Source organism: Miniopterus natalensis, chromosome 2, assembly GCF_054644295.1.
Source record: "Miniopterus natalensis isolate mMinNat1 chromosome 2, mMinNat1.hap1, whole genome shotgun sequence".
Lineage (NCBI taxonomy): Eukaryota > Metazoa > Chordata > Mammalia > Chiroptera > Miniopteridae > Miniopterus > Miniopterus natalensis.
In genome coordinates, this window is record NC_142082.1 from 107,787,702 (window position 1) to 107,809,330 (window position 21,629).

Consider the following 21,629-nt stretch of genomic DNA (forward strand, 5'->3'; position numbering starts at 1 on the left):
TGTAACCCTCACCCAAAGATATTTTTTCCATTGATTTTTAGAGAGAGTGGGAGGGGGGAAAGAGAGAGAAACATCGAAGTGAGACAGACACATCATTTGGTTGCCTCCAACACATGCCCTGACGGGCCAGGAATGAACCCGAAACCCAGGAACCTGCCCTTGACCTGGAATCGAACCCAGGACCCTTTGGCGTGCGGGCCGATGCCCTAACCACTGAGCACGCTGGCCAGTGCCCACTCCTTTTTAAAAACATATTTTCCAGTTACACAGTATTGAGATACCCTATATGTTGCAGTTTAACAGTAAACATTTATTAAGAGCCCACCCTGCATTAGGTGCTGATGTCCTCTGGCACCAGCTTGATGAACCTGTTTTCTCCGTGTTAGTCATAGTTTCTATTGAAAATTACCCCAAAATGAGTTAAACTGGACTTGCAGAAAGCATTGAGTTTTCTGTTGCCAAATTCAGTACACATTTCTCTCCTCTAATCTTATAGACTCTATTCACCGTACTCTGCATAATACATTTTATTTTCTGGGCTTGCAGAACACTTCTTTCATAATTTCTCCCCACCTCCCTGCTTACTCTTCATTATTTTGCAGCTTTCTAATCTTGTGTCACCTACACCCCCTCCTCCCACCATAGTGTCATATTCTGCGGTTTTATTGTTTTTCTACCCTTATAAAAAACACACACACACACAAACTTGGGTGATTTCAACCTCCAGTGGTCACCTATATGAAAGTGTCTGCCAACCTAGGATCTTCAGTCCAGATCTCGTTCTGCACAAGACCTGTTGCCTGGTCCATTGATAATTTGATGTATTAAGTCATCACTAAATCAATAATACTCCCCCTTGACCCCAAAGTCTTCCCTCCTATATTTTCTGATAGTAAATGGCACCCCACAGTCAGGTGCCTAAGGAATTATCACCTTCACATCCAATCACCAAGCTCTGTTTCATTTCCTCAATTGCTCAAAACTTCTCTCCTTCCACTTGCTGTCCGTTACTCCAAAACATCATCGCTTAACTACTTTTAACAGGTTTCCTTGCCTTGATTCTTGACCTACTCTGACCTACCCTCCATACCATTATTGCCAGAGGGAATTTTCTAAAAGTCTGAGCATGAACACCCCTCTGCTTAAAATCCACAGACATACACTTTAGCCTGTTTCGCTCACAAGATATTTTGAATTAGTCCGACCCCTGCCTGACACCCATGGTACTGTGTGGTCCTGGATCCTGGACCTTCAGACTGGTTCTTATTTGCCACCTTTGCATTGCCAATTCCTAGTTGTCCTTGAAAATTGAAATTCAACTCAGCTTTTCAAAAAGCTTTATTTGGATGTCTGTTTACGGACCAGACTGTGGATTCGTTCAGACCACGCCACTGTCATTCAACTATAACGTTCCTTAGAGGGCAGGGATAATTTCATGCGTCTGGTCTTGTTTGGTCATCCTAGTCTCGGGCCTCGGGAAGTCCTTCAATTCCTGTCCCAAACTTTAAAGAACTTGGTTAAGAGAAAGGGAGCAGGAGGAAACGAGGGGTGTTTTTCAGGTGGATGGGGAAAGGCGGTTTGGGACTGGACCAGAGCCTTAAGTCCTTTCAGCTCTGGAGTCACAAAAAGGGCGGGCGCAGTTTCTACGGCGACGGGAGGAGGGTGTGGTCCCCCGGCCGCTGCCCCCTGGCTCCGGGTCGGCGCCAGCTGCCCAGTGCGCCTCCTCCCTCCTCCCACCCCCTCGGGGACAAAGGCGAGAGAGGCGGGGCGCGGTCCCGCGCGAGGCGGAGCCAGGCAGGTCCCGGCGGCGGCCCTTCCAGGGGAAGACGCGTCTGAGGCCATGGGGGCAGGAGGCGGGGTAAGCGGGGCGCGTGACGGGCGAGCGGACCCGACCGGGTCGGAGCGGGCGTGCGGTCGGCGGCGCGAGGGCGGGCGCGAGGGCGGGGAGACGGCAGACGGAGTTTTGGATCGTGCTGAGCAGCTGCAGCCCCGCAGCCCAGCGTCGGCAGCTTTGCTGTTACTGGAACGTTGTTGCCTGGCCGCCTTCGGCGGAGGTGCGGAGAGAGGGGTTTTAGCGAACTCCTAAGACGAACCCCGAAACTGCTTCCAGCCCTGACCTCAACAACTCGGGGCATAAAACTTCCTTACCCCCGTTCTTCTTCTTTTTAATGTTTTTTAATTGATTTCAGAGAGAAGAAGGGAGAGGGAGAGAGTTGAAACATCAATGATGAGAGAGGCATGGATCGGCTGCCTCCTGCACGCCCCCTACTGGGGATCCAGCCCGCAACCCGGGCATGTGCCCTGACCGGGAATCAACCTGGATCTCCTGGATCCTAGGTCGGTGCTCAACCACTGAGACGGCGGCAGCCCCTCCCCCCTTTCTTTATGTTCACTGCTTCTACGGACCTCTCCGTCCAAAGTGAATCCCTGACCATTCTCGGTGGACGGTCTGGCTGCTACTAGGCTATTCCGACCCAGCCCATAGCCCTGCACCTCCAGCTCAGCCAGAGCCCAGTCCTTGCCAAGAGAGCGCTTTGAGGTGTGTTCATCCAGAGCAACACTTTCAGGAGCTATTTGCTGCTCTGGGGTCATTCCCAGTGCTAGCATTTTTTTTTTTTTTTTTTTTTCCTTAAAAAGGGGGTGGACGATGCAAACTTTGGGATTTTTTTTTTTTTTTTTTTTTTTAAAGTGTTGTTGCTTCGTGGTATTTGCTATGTTTGAAATATCCCTCAGCCAATTCAGGGCTTAAGTAACTTGTGACTCCCTGGGGCAGGTTTTAAATTGACAGTCAACAATCTTAATTCACGCTTCACTGTTCAGGTTTATATAGAGACTTGGCAAATATGTGAGGCCATTTAAATGAAAATGGGACAATCAGTACAGCTTCCCTCTATTATGCTTGGATACTCGATCATATGAGAACTAAGAAATGACAAATAGAAGTGTCCTTTGTGACCAGCCTTGCTTGAGAGATTTAATCACCTACATGTGGTAGATACATAAAATCTAGTTCTAAGGAATTCTTCACAGTGGTCTGTGCCTGATTGGTCCTGTGACTTGAGACTTTTCTTTCCCTTCCTTGGTTTAGTCTTCATCAAAGGGGTACCGACAGCCCGAAGGGAGTCTCTAGCAATGTGCCAGCCACTCTTCCCTGACGGTCCCCTTTCATCTCCACACTGTCAGCAGCTTGGCTAGAATGTGCGCTTCTCAAACTGGAGGCCCAGCGCTGGGACTCGGTGGTTTTAGCTGACCCCAAACCCAGCATGTATGTGTTGTGACAGAAAAAAAAAAGAGCAAATTCTGGTCTTACTGGAAACACAGTGACCAGATAAGATATTAAAGTGTCACTGCCTGACTTAGCACTGATTAGAGCATAATTTAGACTAGCAAGCTGTGGCCACTTTAAGAGAGGTCATAAAAAATTAGAAAACAGGAACAATCAATACAGCTTCTCTCTTTTATGCTTGGATACTCGATCACATGAGAAGGGGTTTGAAATGAAACCACAGAATGCCTGGAGATGAGTATGCGCATGGGGAGGCAAAAAGCCAGTTTTGAATACTCAAGAACTCTTGAGCAGAAGTGAGGGTAGGTGTTTTCTTTGTTGCTCTGCAGAGGATGACAAGTGTTGGTGGAGGATATGTTGCTCAATATCATTTCTTCCAACCAACATTTACCAAGCACCAGCCGTATTATCGATTAACAGCTGGGTGTGAAGTGGGGCACCTGGAAAAACTGTGAGCTCTGTCCCAGAAATATTCAAGTACAGACTGACTGATTGCCATGGGTGCTCTAGTCTAACGAGTATCCCTGCCCAGGGTGGGAAAATGGGCGAGATGACCTCTTCCAGCTCTTAGGAGCCTCTGAGTCCCTGGACCATGAAGAGTTTCCAGGAGACCTGCAGAGGGGTCAAGGAGTTCTCTCTGGCACAAGTGAGAGTAATATAAATACATTAAGTACATTGTCTCCTGTTCACAAAAATGCAAAGGGAATCCCTGTAAGTCCTAGCTGGCCACAATTTCTGCTCCAAAGGTAGCCCCCCAAGAGCATAAAGATCAAGCAACTGTCAACTGCAATAGAAATACTGAAATCATAACACGTAAATCTCAAAAAAGACATTTCCTTTCTGGGCATTGACATTTGGTGTACACAGATAATTCATTATGTATAAAATACTGTGCACAAAGTAACACTGGCACCACTGCTTTTGGGCCTGCTTTGCCTACCAGACTTTGAACTCCTGAAAGCAAGGATTCTATTTTATTTATCTTTGAATCCCCCATGGTTAGTACAGTATCTGGCATGTATTTGGTGATCTAAATTTATTTTTGATGAATTGACCTAAACTATTTTAGATGTCTCTCTCCAGCAAATGGGTACCAAGAGCTTTCAATAAATAACCCATTGTCCTCAACCTTATGAGAAATATAAAAATAAAACACAAGCTCATCATCCCTGTTCCCAAGGAACTCACAAAATGAGATAAAAATATATACACCTAAAATAATTAACACTAAAGCTGTTGACCAAGTGAGAAATGGTGCCCAGACAAAAGTGTTGAAATCCAGAGAGGAGACTAGTATAGGCTGATACAGATTGGTAGGGAAGCTCTGATCTTCGTGTAAAACAACAGGAGGAATTTTAAAACAATAATTTATCTTTATTGATGAAAGTATTACAAATGTTCCCCTTTCCCCCTCATTGATCCCCTCCACCCTGCACTCTCCCCTCCAGGCCTTCACCACACTATTGTGTGTCCATGGGTGATGCATATATGCACTTAAATTCTTATGTTAACCTCTCCCCACCCACCGACCCACCCCTGCCTTCCCTCTGAGATTCATCAGTCTGTTCCATGCTCCTATGTCTCTGTATCTATTTTGTTCATTAGAGTCCACATGTGAGTGAGATCATGTGATACTTAGCTCTCTCTGACTGGCTTATTTCACTTAGCATAATACTCTTCAGGCCCCACCATGCTGTCTCAAAGGGTAAGGGATCATCAGGAGGAATTTTTGAGTTTTAGTTTCAGTTCCTCAAAGTTATATTCACTCTGGCTCTGAGCTGAATTTATTCATTATCTTTAATCTTTCATACAATACATAAACAAGATACAAAACATATTTTAATTCCTTTACTTCATACCTCACCATATATTTTGAGGATAAAAAGTGGCATTTGTGAAGCTTTGAGTGTGGGCAAAGTGTAATGGGGTAAGTGGAAGCCAGACTGAATGCATTAAGAAAGGCAAAAAATTCTTTGATAACCACAGAATTATCCAAAGCAGGGAGCTCATGGAATAAATCACAACAGAACCATTCCCCGCCCCCCTAATCTCGCAGTATTTAGTAGAGTTAGAATCAAAGAAGCTTAGAACTGGAAGGGAAATTAGAGGTCATCTAGTCCCCCTTGTCATTTTACAGATGGGAACACTGAGTATAGAGAAGACAAGTGACTGCTCAAAATCTATATGGGACAGCACTAAGACTAGACTCCCAACATTCCTCAGCATTTTCTTCAGGTTTCAGGTTCTCTTCACCTACAGAGCTACCAAAACTGAACCGAAGAAAGAGCTCCACTTCCTTGGAAAGAGACACATCGGCGTTTATCTTCTACTTCCCTGTGAAGTAAATGAAGGGAGCATTTGACACAGAACCTTGGCAGGAAAAATTGTATTTATTCTTTCTCAGTGTTTGGATTTTATAAAGCCCACACTGAATCGATAGCCAAAATTCTACCATTTCTGTCTCCAAAATTATTCCCAGGTTCATTCTTCCACTCTGTCCTCACTGCCACTGCCCCGGTGGAGGCCCTTATTATCGCTTGTCTGGATGCTTGAGATGGCTTTCTACCTGAGCTCCTCCAGACCATGCTCCATGGGATTGCCAGAGAGATGGCTCTAAAATGCAAATCTGATCTTGTCACCCTTAGAATAGCCACAGAGGCCCCAACACCCTACATGGACTATGCGACACTTTATAATCTAACCTCTTCTCTGGCCCTCCACCAACAATGTCCAGGTACTATACTCAAAATTTCTGGAAAAGGCAGTGATCTTATGCTTTGCACAGTTTCATCCATCTGCCCTTGACTCTTTGCCTGTCCTGTTTATTTTTCAAGGACAGTTCTACCCTGCTCAGGTGTGAAGGCTTCTTCAGCTCTACCAGCAGAGTTTGTCACCACACTGAAGTGTGCTCCTTTAGCTCTTTGCCCAGACCTCTGTTACTGCGTTGGTTGCAAGCACCCTAATGACCTGTCTCCATGCGTCTCCCCGCCTGGAGAATGAGCGCTCCCTGAGGGCAGAGGTCATGTCAGGTTTATGGGAGGAATTTCTCAGCAAGTGTTTGTAGAAAGGAAGGAAGGGTAGGGAGAAGGGAAACCATGATCATTTGCAGAGAAACAACTATTACTTTTGCTTGCCTCTGTGCAGGGTTTTTTCATATTAGTGTGTGTGTGTAAAATGAATGTTCCTACTTACCTCCCCCAGCCCCACTCCCCACTAAACGTTTTACAGTTTGTTTTCTAGATCCTTCAGTATGCCTGATAAAGACATGTGAACATCTTGTTTTCTCTTAAGTAAATATGGAATCATATTATACATTTTTTTTCTGTCTTTACTCAATATATTATGGACATACATAAATACCTCATTTTTTTAAATGGCTATATCATATTTTATAATACATATGTGCCATATTTTTATATGCACTTCTTATATATAGACAAGTGATTCTTGATTTTCAACATTATGCTTCAATAATGTTGGTGTGACTTGTCTTCAGTCCTCTGAATAACTTCAAAATTGTGATGCTTTCACTATGTATCATAGTATCTGTAAGAACCTACCTACGGAGGGATTTGCAGAAGCTGTGACGGCATTTGTGCTGGTTCCTGTTCTGTCCCTATTCCATGTATTCTTAATTCCCTAAGCTCTTTCTAGTGTTAGGGGCTGAAAAAGGACTTCCAGGAGACTGGGGTTTCACAGTGGCCTGCTGACGCGGCAGGAGTCCACCAGTGGCATGAGTGTGCTCTCAGACGCGGCCTTCCTCTTACATAAGTCACCACTTTAACTGGATTCCATACACTTATGGGACTTATTTTTTCACCTTACAGCGCGTTACTTATCCGTAGAGCTGTGCTCTGAAAGGAGGAGGTACAAAGATGGCCAAATGAGATCCAGGGACAGTGTTTCTAGCAAGTGCTTCCCGTTCCACTTCTTTTTCTACAGGCGTTAAGCTACCGAGTAACCACTAATATATCTATATTTTAGGACAAAAGGTGTTTGTGACCAGAGACTGCTTTACTTTGCAGTTAGCTCGGGGAAATGGGTCTTTTCTCTTGGTAACCTAAGCTACTCACCACCTCATTAGGTCCTATTCCTTCCCTGGCCCCTGGCTCCCTCTGCCCTGAGCACATGAGGACTAAAGCCAAGACTCCCCCTCCCCGGACCTCGGGCCACCAGAGGGAAACGGAAGGAGCAGCAGAGACTCGGCCGCTGCGTTTAGGCCTGCCACGCTTTTCCCTCCAAGCCTGCCCTGTGTTCTTTACATGCCTGGGTGTGGGGGCCGTTGCTTATATTTTGCTCTTACTGCCAATTAATTTTTTTACTGTCCCTCTTGCAGAACTAAAATGGATGCTAAAAAGCCAAGGAAAGGCAGTTTGACATCCTTCCCAATATTGAAAGCAAAAAAGAAATCAAATCTCACCTTTGTGAAGGTAAGGATCCTGGAATTTCATTTGGGGAACAGAATGGTATCGTCCCAAGACTTGGGGACCCAGGACCCAGTGGCGATTGTTGTGCCCCAAGCATTTTACAGACGGAGTAACTGATTCAAATGAAGTTAGCTACCCATGGCCATAACTAGTGAATGGCGGGCAGAATTCAAATGTATATAGTCTTTTTTTTCTTTAGTTAATATCTTTTTATATTAATGTATTAGAGTGACATTGGTTAATAACACTATATCATTTTCAGGTGTACAAGATTATAATTTGACCTCTATGTACCCTATTGTGTGCTCACCACCTAAAGCCTATTTTCCTTCCCTTACTATTTGTTTGACTCCGTTTACCCGCTTAGCCCTCCCTCTACCCACCTTCCCCTCTGGTAACCACCATCCTTTGTCTGGATCTATGAGTTTGATCTTGTTTGTTTTGTTAGTTCATTTGTTACTTTTTGGTTTATATTCCACATATGAGTGGAATCATACAGTTCTTGTCCTTCACTATCTAGCTTATTTCACTTAGCATTATAATCTCAAGATTTATCCACAATATACCTACAAGGAATATTACTCAGCCAGAAAAAGATGGGATATTGCGGCAATATCCCGTCTTTTTCTGGCTGAGTAATATTCCTTGCAGGTAGGTACCCCATCTTCTTTATCCCGTCGTTAGTCTGTGGACTCTGAGGTGGTTTTCCTTGTCTTGGCAATTGTAAATAACGCTGCAATGAACATAGGGGTATATATCTTTTTACGAATAAGTGTTTTCATATTTTTCAGGTAAATGCTCAGGGGTGGTATTGCTAGCTCATACAGTAGCTCTCTTTCTAATTTTTGAGGAGCCTTATAGTAGCTGCACTAATTTACATTCCCACTAACAGTGTACAAGGCAAATCTATTTTCTTTTTTAAAAAAAATATATCTTTATTGATTTCAGAGAGAGGAAGGGAGAGGGAGAGAGAGAGAAACAGAAACATCAATGATGAGAGTCATTGATCGAGCCCACAACCCGGGCATGTGCCCTGACTGGGAATTGAACCCCTATCCACCTGGATCCTAGGTGGACGCTCAACAGCTGAGCCACACCCGGCCGGGCGCAAACCTATATCCTTAACCACTCTATTCCATACCTCTTTGCTGGGTAATGTCAATTCTGTTAAATGTCATCATATATAATTCCTTAATATATTTATTTTAATTTTAAGGAAAACAAATTTTGCTGCAGTTATAGTGATAGGAATTGTCAAAAATAAAATTAAAAATCACACTAAAGATAAATTCATTTATGTTGTATTTTATGATAACTGCTGGCAAATGGACAATATCATTTAAAAATACTATTTAAACTTATAACTATTATCTTTACATTGGTAATTACTTTGATGGGCCCTAAATAAAGGTCTTTTCACCATCTTTATTTTCTCCCACTGGACTTCTTATCCAATGAATTGAATAGGCTTAAGTGATAAAATGCAGACAAATCAATAACTGCCCTCGAACATAAAAGCTTGAGTTTCAGTGGGTAGTTATATTAACTAGAGGATGAAAAGAATGAATTATAATCCTTTCACCTAAAAAACATTGAAGATAAGAAAGTTATGAATCTCGGCATATCAACTGCCCCAAGCAGGTGTTGAAAAAATATTTTGGATATTTAAATAAATTAATAATAATTTATATTTATTTTATGATATTTAATATGTGATAAATATGTTTATAATATGTAAGTATTAAATATGTAAGTATTTTCTACACGATTCTTGGTAGTATTTCAGCTAAGGGAATTTTTTAAATGTAATTTTTAATAATTGATTTCACCTGGCTTTAAGATAACACGTCTTAGTATAGTATTCAGTAATATACAATTTCTAATATTTGTAATAGTAACATGATTATAGTAATATAATAATCTATAGTATACAGTAATATATGATTCTTTTTAAAATGCCCCCATCCATTTGTCTAAAACATGGTAAAATATTAAAGATCCATTGACTGCAGCAAGCCCTTTGTGTTTGATGTCTACTGAGAGTCCTATCCTTGCTTAGCTGTCAAGGACCACAGAACTCTGAGTGGCTCTCGATTACACAAGCTCTCTCTGCCCTTCAGGAAAATGCTCTCAGTTTCTGGAGCTCAGTTATCTCAGCTAGTAAGTTGGAGGATTTTTGGAGCTCGGTTATCTCAGCTAGTAAGTTGGAGGATTTTTGGAGCTCAGTTATCTCAGCCAGGAAGTTGGAGGATTTTGGGCTGTTCTGCATCTCTATTCAAATAGAACAGTGTTGCCTTGCAGCCGGCTTCTGGGACCCGAGGAACCAGCAAGACTGCAGAGTCTCCCATTTGGCCTCAGGAGAAGAACCTGGGTGAGGCCTGGGGAAAGGAGCTCTGTTAACTTAAGGTGTTACTTTACAATTTCCCTGATAATTGCTGAGTAAGCGCTACACAGTATATCTGAAAGCTTGCTTAAGCCACATTTTCTATTTTCAGCACTGGAGGATTAGGTACTTGTGCTATTCTTCTATCCTTTAAGTTGTTGAATTGCTGAATACCTCCCCTCACCACCTTTTCTAACTATATTATGCATGTGTTTCTTTACGTGTTTACTGTCTGCCTCCCCCTTGAGAACTGCACTGTTCAATGTTGCAGCCACTGGCCACATGAGGCTCTGAAGCCCCTGACGTGGGGCTGGTCCACATGCAGGTGTGAGGTGTGCTGTAAGCGAAACATACACACCACATTTCAAAGGCCTGGTGTGAAGAAATGAATGTAAAATATCTGATTGATACTTTTTTATAACTTGGTGAATTTTATAGTATGTTAATACCTCAATAATTCAAAACTAGTTTTATACCGATTACATATTAATATAGTATCCTGAATATATTATTAAATACAACATATTGTTAAAATTAATTTCATCTGTTTCTTTTTACTTTTTTAAAAAACATTGTAGTGATAGATTTGAGAGAAAGAGAGGAAAGGGGAGAGAGAAACATTGATTTGTTGCTCCATCTACTTATGAATTCATTGGTTGATTCTTGTATGTGCCTTGACAGAGGATCAAATCTGAAACCTTGGCGTATGGGGACAATGCTCTAACCAACTGAGCTATGCTGCCAGGGCTCTTTTTACTTTTTTAATGTGGCTACCGGGAAATTTTAAGTTACACATGTAGCTTTCACTATGTTTTACAGATAGTTGCTCTGGAGTGGAAGCTCCATCACAGAGCACATACTGAGAGCCTACCCATTTCAGGCATTGCTCTGAGCGCTGGAGATACAGTGGAGAGCAAAACAGAACTACAACACCCCAGAATAAACCTCTCATGCAGCTTAACACTGGGGTTCTTTGTAGAAAGATCAGGTGGTACATTTACATACTGAGAATGGTAATGACCAGCCCTCATTTCCTCAGCCGTCAAGAGTTGAGATTGGCCCTAGCTGGTTGCTCAGTGGTTAGAGCTTTGGCCTGTGGACTGAAGGGTCCCGGGTATGATTCCAGCCAAGGGCATGTACCTCAGTTGCAGGCTCGATCCCTGGTCCTGGTTGGGGCACGTGCAGGAGGCAACCAATCCATGTGTCTCTCTCACATCAATGTTTCTCTCTCTCCCCCCCTCCACTCTCTCTGAAAAGCAATGGAAAAAATATCCTCGAGTGAGGATTAAAAAAAAAAAAAAAAGAGTTGAGATTGAATTTAAGCAGTGGATCTCAGCCTTGGTTGTATATTACATATTTACAGTCACCTGGGGGAGGTTTTAAAGACCACCGAAATCAGAATTTCTAGGAAGTCACGGACATTTTTTTTAAGTTTCTTTCTGTCACATGGGGACAGATGTCTACTTAAACACCAGCTGTGAGACCCTGGCTATGTTATTAAGTCACTCTGTTTGCTGGTTGCAAAACTGGAATACTTATTCTTCCATCTTCTGATTGCTGCGGGCTTGCTGCCTGGCAGATATTGGAAGCCCAGTCAATCATAACTAAAGAGAGAACAAAAAGCAAAGATTCCAATTGCCAGTTTTGTCTAGGTTTTCAGTGTGGTACGTTATTAATTATGGTAATGAATTCACCTTTTAAATGCAAATGAAAAGCTCAGACTAGAAGAGCTTATAAGGGACACAGAACTAAGAATTAATACATTTAAACTATAACAACAAACAGCCGATCTAGAATTGGTGGCTCAATGAAAAATGGGCACACGGGGGGGCAAAGGTAGGTTTACAGTTGTTCATTGGGAAAATAATACAATAATTAATAAATAATAATATAAGAATAAAATCTGTCTCACGTTCTCACAACTGTAAACCTACTCTTACCCCACCTGGTATGAGACAATGTAATATCTATGTTTGGGGTGCATTTGGGGTTTGAGGAAGGCCACTTACATACTTTTCCCCATTCTCTCCTAGGGCCCCATTTTTCCCTCCGAGATCTACAGAGTAAGTACTGGTTCCTTTGTTCTAAATTCCTGTTGCTCTCAATTAGGACCCAGAGAACAAAGACTTGAGTTTATCTCCAATGGCTATGTCAAGGACTTGAAACAGGCATGGGGAGCACCTCTGAGTCCCAGCATTAATCAGAGAGAACAGAGAACTTCTCTTTGAAAGCTTCCTCAGGCCATGGCAAACAGAGTCTCTCTGTTTGACATTGGAAGTGGGGATGGGGAGACGTTAGAAAGACAACCCCCACCCCACATGTGCTCAGTGTTTTACATTTGCTCCTTTCAACAGTATTAAAGTGGTCATCACCCCCACTTTACAGAGGAGAAAATTAGGATCCTAAGAGATTAAGCAAGTTACCTAATTCTGCTAATAAAAGCTGAAATCAGGATTCTGATTTTATTCTGTAATTCATTAATGCTTTTCAAAAAATGCTTTTTATTATTAAATGTTGAGTACAGTACATATTAAAGAATATTAAGTATATGTGTAAGGTATAAAGAATAATAACACAGTGAACCCCTTGTGTGTATCCAACACACAATTTAAGAAAGAAGTACTCTGGGTGCCCCTCCCCACCTTATCTCACCCTGTTCACTGACCCCCTCCGAGATAACAGCTGTCTTGAGTTTTACATCTATTATGACATTGCTTTTCTTTATATGTTTCTAAATCTCCTAAAGCATGTACTGATATATTTTGCATGTTTTTGTTCTGCAACTCGCTTTCCATGCATAGAACTAAGCTAGCATATGTGGCACCGCATTCGGCTGGCTTTCCCTTGGATTGGTCAGGCCTTCATTCTGACGGATCAGTGTCTGTACCCTGTAGCTACTGTGAATATCACCTCTGTTCTTGGTTACCTGTTTATAAATCAGTTTCACTATATATTCCATTGTATGAGCCCATCACACTTCCTACCAGTTTAACGGTTGATGAGCACATGTCTTTTTTCTTGTGTTCTTTGCTATTAAAAGTGGTGCTGCTGTGAATGTTGAGCATTTCTCCTACTGCATATATGCAGAGGTTTCTAGAGGATATACTTAGAGGGGGAATTGCTGGGTACCAGGGTATGTCAATGCTTAACTGTACCAGATAATGCCAAATGGTTTTCTGAAACATTGGTCTTGATGTATTTTGCCCCCATTAGTATGTATGAATTCCAGTTGCTCGACATCCTTTTGATCACTTGATATAGAGCGGCTTTTTATTTTACCCACTTAGTAGATAGGTAACAATATGATAATGTATTTTAATTTGCATTTTGATGACTATTAATAAGATTGAACCTGTTTCATGTGTTTATTGGCTATTTGTGTTTCCTCTTCTGTGAGGTACCTGGTCATGTCTTCTTTTGCTTAAATATTTTTCTGTTGTGTTATCTTTTTCTTAGTGATTATAAAATATATAAAATATATTTTACAAAGAATGATTCTACAAAATAATTCTACAAAGAATATATAAAATATATATAAAATAAATATAAATAATATATAAGTAAACATAAATAATATGTAAATAAATATATATATTTTTATTTATAAATAAATACAAACTACTCAAAGAATTTACTAATCCTTTGAAGTTGTATATTGGCTTGCCCACTTTTAAAAATTATTTTAAAATATGTTTTATAAAATTGATTTTAGAAAGAGGAAGGGAGAGGGAGAGAGAAATAGAGAGGGAGAGGGTGAGGGAGAGATAGAAATATCAATCAGCTGCCTCCTGCACACCCCCTACTGGGGATCAAGCCTGAACCCTGGGCATGTGCCCTGACCCAGAATTGAACTGATGACCTCTTGGTGCATAGGACAATGCCCAACCAATTGAGCCACACCAGCGGGCAAGCTTGCCCACTTTTTAAAAATTGATTTGAGAGAGAGAGAAAGAGAGGAAGGAAGAAAGAAAGAAACATCGATTGGCTCCAACCAGGGATCGAACTTTAAACCTAGGTATGTGCCCTGACCAGGAGTCGAGCCAGAGATCTTCCCATGCACGGAACGAGGCTCCAACCAACTGACCCACACAGACCAGAGCATGGCTTGCCCATTTTTAATGTACTTTATATTTAAGGCAGTTTTAGGTTTATGAAAAAATTGAGCAAAAGTAGAGTTCCCCTATACCTCTTCACCCTCCACGGTTTCTCCTATTAGTGCCTAATTTATATAATTAAATAGAATAAACACTTGCTTCCTCAGTATTTCTTGCTATTGCCCACATCACAATAAAAACATGATCTTATTTTTAATTAGAGATATTTAGAGGGGAAGTGCTTTATAATCCCTTCACACCCAGTTTCATAGCAGAACAGAAAAGAGGCCAGGGAGGCCAATCTGATGTCAGCCCTGTACAGCAGACTGGCACTAAGGTGCGTAGATTCTAGGCGCAGGTCTGCTACTGTTGTGTTATCTTGGCCAAGTCACTTGGATACCTTCTTAGCTTCTCTTTCTCCATCTGTAAAATGAGGGTATTTAACTACAGGTTCCCTAAGGTGACTTCCAGGACCACAATTTTTCACAATTTTCCATGCCCAGAGGCCTGGAAGGGGCAGTATCTCCCCCAAGGCCTTTCGCTGAGTGCATTCGAAAACGGCTCCAAGAATCTGGGCTTACAGGCGTATGCTCTTGCCCTTCCCTCAAGCCTAAGGGTGGCCAGGGTCTTTTTCCACCAGGGGCATAGCCTGGTGGGCAGGTCCCTGGGGAGGACATGCATCAGAGAGATGAAAACTTGGTCCTCCCAAGTGGCTGGTCACATTCCCTTTACTAATGGTCTTCAGGGGCCAGCCGTGGCTGTGGGTGTAAAGAGAAGGCCACTCCCCTCTGGCTAGGCACCCTGGGCTTTCTCACACGCAGTAAAGGGGTTTTAAGGGAGGAATCAGCTAGAAGCAGCAGTGGGAGAGAAGCTGTGATTTGCCCAAGGTCTGCCAGCCATAGTAGCTTAGGGATGTGAGGAGCCTGGGCACGTCCCTTTCTCCCAGCTCTCTGTGGTGCTCTACTGGACAGAATCATGAACTTGTGTTTGTTAGAGAATCCCCATGAGTTTCTCTTCTCTCTCCTCACCACCCCTCTTCCTGCATTCATGCATGTTTTGAACTCTCAGCTGCTCTGGCCTCTGAGAAGGGATTATGGAGCCTGCAAGGAGGAAGCTGTGATTTGATATCACATAACTTGAGCTTTATCTGCCCATCCAACCTAGAGCAAGCACTTGGGGATTTTTTATTTTTTTTTCCCTCAAACTGGGAGAAGGAAAAGACAGGGAGCCAGCTGAGAAAAATAGAAAAATAGCCTGTAAGATATGATCGAGGCAGGGTAGTTTGATGGAGGTGTGCCTTTCTGAAAAGGTTGGGGGGCCTAGGGGCAGGGGCCCAGGCGGCTCTGATGCTTGCTGAGAGCCCAGGTGCTTTCTCCCCTGCACTTTACCGCTGAGGACATCCAGGGCTCCGTCCAAGGTAATAAGAGGAGGCTGTGTGTCTCAGGGTTCTGCCCTAACTAGCCCTACATAGGGACCAGGCGTGTTATCCTTTAGCTCAGCGGGAAATGTACACCCCTGTGGCCAGTGGGTAAACTGTGCATGTTGGGAGTGGGGGCTTAGCATGGTGAGAATGCAAAATAGGGAAGGGGAAGTGGAGAGGCACTGGGGAGAGAACATGGATGCAGAGCATAGGACTGGAGATGTCGCCTTTCTATGTGCTCCTTCCTCCATCCTGATGTAGATGTCACATGCTAGTGTGACTCATGGGAATGGGCTCCCGCCTGAGAGGGCTTGTGGAGCCTTTCTTTCCTAAATAAACCATCTCCTCCATCTAGCTCCCCAGTGCTGGAAAGAGATTTTGTTATTTGGAACAAAGCACTTCCTTTTCTGAGAATTCTCTTTGAAAATGCAATTGTCTTTGAGATTGGGGTATGGATGGGGATTCTCGTGTGTGAATTAACTGTTTAGAAGGCTTTCCTTCCAAAAGGAAGTGCCAGGGAGCTGGAGAGCACTGGTGCCTGGTGGGAGTGGAAGCCACGTGGAGTGACCACACTGGGGAAAGGGTGGACTTCCAACCGAGGGGGTGCTGGGGTCAGAGCTCATCTCAAATCTTTGAGGACAAAAGCTCGGGCTACCTGCTGTCTCAGTCTCTCCCTTCTTTCCTTTCTTCCGTTTGCAAATATTTAAGTGCCTGCTATGTGTGAGATATCACATTAGGTTTCGGGATTCTGAATTGAGACTCAGATATTTTATTAAAGAGTCTTATAGTCTGGCAGAGGAAGGCAGATGTAAAATGACCTTGTGCAACCAACCTTTGCAGGTGCTGTGATTGGAGCAAGTACGGAGCGTCGGGTAGCAGAGGGTTACAGATGGTGACAGAGGCTTTATGGAGAAAGTGGGACCCTGGCGGGGGCTTGAATAGGGCCAGATTCACCAGGTGAATGACAGGGGCTTGGAGTGGAGGAAGTGGTGATGGGGTAGGTGATGGGAGAACATTCCAAGAAACAGAGCAGGAGTGAAAGTGTTGAGATGTGAAGTAGCATGGTGTTTGAAAACGGCAGGTCATTCAAAACTGCTGGAGCTAAAAGAGCAGGGCCAGGGCCATGATGAGGGATGAGGCTGGGAGGGATTCAAGCAACAAGATCAGATGTTCATGTTAACTTCTGAGGCCACTGAAGCACCCAAGGATGGACTGTGAGAGGGGCAGAGAAACTGTTTAGGAGACCACTGCAATAGGTGCCTCAACTAGGGATACAGCGGGCAAAGAGCCTTGAAGAGATAGGTTCTTTCTCTCACAATTATGATACCCATGGTAAGGAATGGTAGGTGACGATTTCCAAGTTTGTAAAAATGTTCTCACCCTCAGTACTGCAGGTGAGAGGCTCCTGCTTACTGCAGTCAGCTTGTGTTGGTTGCTCTAGATTTAAACTGAAGACACTTTCTCGCAGTGTCGTACAAAGAGGCTGCCTTCATGAGAAGCCCCTTGCAGCTTTTCCTGCGACCCCAGCAAGAAAGATATTACTTAATGAAGACCTCATCTCCGTCCTGAGACACTCAGCACATTTAAGAGTGGCTCTAGAGGTGGCCCCAGCTCAGTCTAGGCTCTTGTGATAATGGCATGGACATTGACACACAGGCTAGGCCCTGGGGGGACCCCAAGATAAACCCTCCAGAGGGACTGCTCTGGAAGGCTGGCATGCTGTGGAGGGCCTAATGTTTGTTACCATAGAATCTCATTGTGGGGAGATAAGAATTCATAAAAAATTAGGATGGGTACATCAACATCGATGGCATGAAGGAAAACCAAGTTCAGAGGTGGGAGAGATTAATTCCGAAAGGGGATTACGTTAGATCTTGGCTCCCAAATTTGGCTGCACAGAACTCATTTGGGGAGCTTTCTAAAAAATAAAGGTTTCTGCTCTCTACCACTAGGGAGTCTGGGGACAGGTCTGAGTTTTTGTATTATAAAAGCTCTCAGGCAAATTTGAAAACCGCTGGACAGTGTGATCGTGCTTAGCAGAGATATACTTAGTAAATGTGGTAAGAATGATGCATCTCCAAGATTCTTCCCCACTCCAGGATTCCATGTATCCTCCTGGCTGGGGAGGCAGGAAGGAGCTCCTTCCTGAAAGAATCCTTAAGTCACAGGAACCAGTAACTGGAATAGTTTGACAACTTTGCAGCTGTTTTGCATGAACGCCAGAGATGTAAGTGGGGGTAGAGTAGCTGGGTTTCAGCTTTCTCACCTTCCTCTGAATGAGCTTTTAAGCTGAATTCAGATTCTATTTGAGAAAGGTGAGCTGGCTTTTGCAACACAGTGAGATGGATTTTTTTTTTTTCCTGAGAAAACAAAAGAAGTGTGAGAATCCAAGAGCCTTTAGCTCAGAAGACAGAGACACAAGTGAGGTGGAGGAGAAGGGGCCAGGATCAGGACCTGAGGCTTGAGGCCTCCGATCAGCTGGCTTGGTGCACATTGGTGCAGTGCTCAGACCCTCTGGGTCTGTCACCTTCCCATGACAACCATAGCTGGAGACCCCTGGGGAATCCCAGCGTATGGATGTGGGCCTGGGTGTGGGAGAATCTTGACAACCTGAGCCTACTGTGAACTCAGGGGTCTCCGTCTCTTTTGAGTGTGGTGGCCATGCTCTGAGTCTCTGACAGCCTCTTCTCAAGTCTAATTCTCTTTGCTCCTGTCTCTCAGGGACAGAGTGCTTCCTGCTGTTATTACTGTCTCCCTCCCCCCAACCTTCAAACTGCAAGGAACCATTTAGAGTTCCCTGTTGCAATATTTTTATTTTGTTTTTAAATGCTTTTTTTAAATTATAAGCAGTACATGTTCATATGGAAAGTTTGGAAAATAAAGGGGTTTTACATTGACTTCTGGCTCTTGAGGAGGCCTCTGAGACCCGTGATGAACACATAAAGGAGTACTGAAAAGGCCCTGCTGACTCCCTCGGATGCCCTGCCTTTTTAGCTCCCACCCTCCCGCGGTTTTTCCAGCCACTGCTCAGCGTTCAGGTCTTGGACAGCATGGGAGTCACCTCTTATGCTAGGTACCCCTGTGGACAGACTCTTTTTACACTGAGGAGTTTAAATTTGGATACAGAGCTCAAGACTATTAAAGAGATTCCTACTGTATTGGCTCAGAGGTCAGTGAGGGATCATAGAACAATGTCATGAAACTCACTATTAAAGGAAAAATTCTGTTTTGCCACATGAATACAGGAGCTCACACCTTCTTCCTGCCTCCTGGGGATGCTACCATAGAATGCAGTGTTATTATGGGGAGTTGTGTGTCTCTTGAGGAAGATGCTTAAGGCAACAAACAGCTAAGCAAGTTCATAAACTTATGCAACATACTGGTATCCGTGCATGGGGTGTGGGTGTTCAGAGATGTAGAGGCTACCAGCTTTCAAGGTGGTCTGGTCCAGCCTGGGGCAGCTGGAACCCTGGACTGGTAGCTCCTGGCTGTGAGCCGCCTCTTTTTACTCCTGCTTGTTGTACAAGGATAATTTTTTATGTGTGACATGATGTGACAAAGGTTGTGGGGCACTGTTCCATACAATAGTTTTCAACCTTGGTTCCATAACAGGATGAAGGATGCATTCACGACACACTCCCAGGGTCACTTGAATGACTGTTATAGACATGTGATTGTGGAGATTGCATCTTGCTCAGCCCTTGATGTGTGCACATTTCTCACAGATGCTCCTTAGGTGGACTCTGGCTCTTCCAGTGATGGTGAGCTCACTACCTGACAAGGATTCTTGTTCTATTCTTGGACAGCTCTAAACTTAAGAAAATCCTTCTTTTTTTAGAACCAGAAGTTACCTCCTTATAAATTCCACACTTTGACCTGATTACGCTCTTTGGACTACCCGGAACAAGTTTGTAATGTGTTATAGATAGAAGAGAATTTCCACATACACTCCATACTCTGCACCAGTTTCCCCTGTTATTAGTATCTCACATTTGTATGGTGCATTACTTACAATTAATGAACAGATATTGATACATTTTTATTAAGGAGACTCCATACTTCAGGCAGATTGCCTTAATTTTAACCTAATGTCCTCTGTTTCTTCCAGGGTTCCATCCAAGATACCACATTACATTTAGTTCTCATGTCTCCTTAAGCTCCTTCTTCTTGGCTATGATGATTTCTCAGACTTCCCGTTGTTTTTTTTTGTTTTTTTTTTATGCCTTGACAGTTTACTGGTTTGGGATTTGTCCTTTTTTCTCATGATAAGATTAGGTTTCTAGATTTGGGGAGGAAGACCAGTGAGGTAAAGTACCATTTTCATAAAATTCTACCTATGGTACATGGTGTCAACGTGATTTATGACTGTTGGTGCTGCCCTGAGTCACCTGGCTGAAGCATTGTTTGTCTGGTCTCTTCTTTTCCATGCTGCGTTTGTTGGAAACCAGTCTCTATGCACAGCCCATACTGAAAGAATGGGTGTTGTGCTCCTCCTCCGGGGTGGAGTATCTATATAATTTATTAGAAATTCTTCTGCATGAGAAGTGTGTCCCTTCTTCCCTATGTATTTCTTTATTAAATCACTTATTTACATCAGTAATCATGATTCATGGAATCATGAATATTTATTTTATACTTTGAGCTATAATCCAATATTACTTTATTTTTTTGCTAAAATTGTTCCAGCTTTGGCCATCGGGAGCTCTTTCAGGTGGCTTTCGTGCCTTTTTTACATACTCTCATCAGTGTGGGGTTTTGGTTTTGTTGTTTTTGAGCCCCTCTGTACTTTCTGTCACTAAAAGATGCTCCAGACTCATCTTGTACATTTCCTGCCCCAGGCCTAGAATCAATTATTTTTCCAAGGAGACATCGTTCCTCTTATTGGACAATAGAATTAGAAACCAAGACCTGAGTGCTAGGTGTGTGCTTGTTTCTACTGGGGTGTTATTTCCTTTATGACCTCCCAGCTGACAAAGCAAATAAGTGAGTGTATGTATACACACACTCCAGGGCTAACCCTTATATGTACACATATCTAGAAATATTTCTATATGTAGCCATCTGTATCCATATTAAGTTACACATGAGTTCTTGCTGATATCTCCAACTCTAATCCAGTATCACATGGTGGTAATGTTGATGTTGGCCTTGAATATCTATAAATTTCCATGCTAACAGTGAGAAACCTGGTTCCTACCAACTCCTACCCATTTATTAATTGTTTGATTTCAGTATATACATATGGCAGTATCAGAACTGTTAACCTCTCAGAAGCTTTGTCTTTTTTCAGGTTAAACATCCCCAGCTCCTTTAGTCATTTTAGGCTCCACACCATCTTCCGCATCCTCTATTAATTTTGTCTGTGGTTTTCGTGTTTCATGAGAAATGAGCAAAGATCTGTCTCTCCATTTTACGAATGAGAATGAGCTCTAGCAAACACTTGCCCTTAGCATATACATGGCACTGGCTTAGGTGCCTTACACACAGGAATTCAATTAATCCTGACCACAACCCTGTGCAGTTGGTACTGTTATTATCCCCATATCACATGAGTAGAGGTTAATAACTTGCTGAAGGCCAAACAACTAACGAGTAGTGGAGCTGGGATTCAAAACCAGAGTCTGCTTCCAAGTCCATACTGATGAGCATTCTTTTATGCCACGTTGCTGCTAGAGGGATCTCTCTGAAAATTGCTGCTTTGCATATGTAACTCCCAGCCTTGCAAACGGGCAGTGGTTCACTATTGCCTATAAGACAAAGACCATGTATCTTAGCTTAGCACTGAGTGCCTTCCACAATCCAGTGTACACTATCCTCCAGTTCAACCAGCATGAACAGTGAAGACCCCTGGAGTGTGCCCAGATACTGTTGTTTCAGCTAATAAACGTGTTTTCTACCTTTCCTTCCTAATACAACCGAGAGCAAGCCACACCCCTTCCAAAAAGCCTCCCCATATTCTCTTGGGAAGGCTGCATTCACAGTGATGATCTCTTCCTTCTTTGCTGACACTCATTCTCCA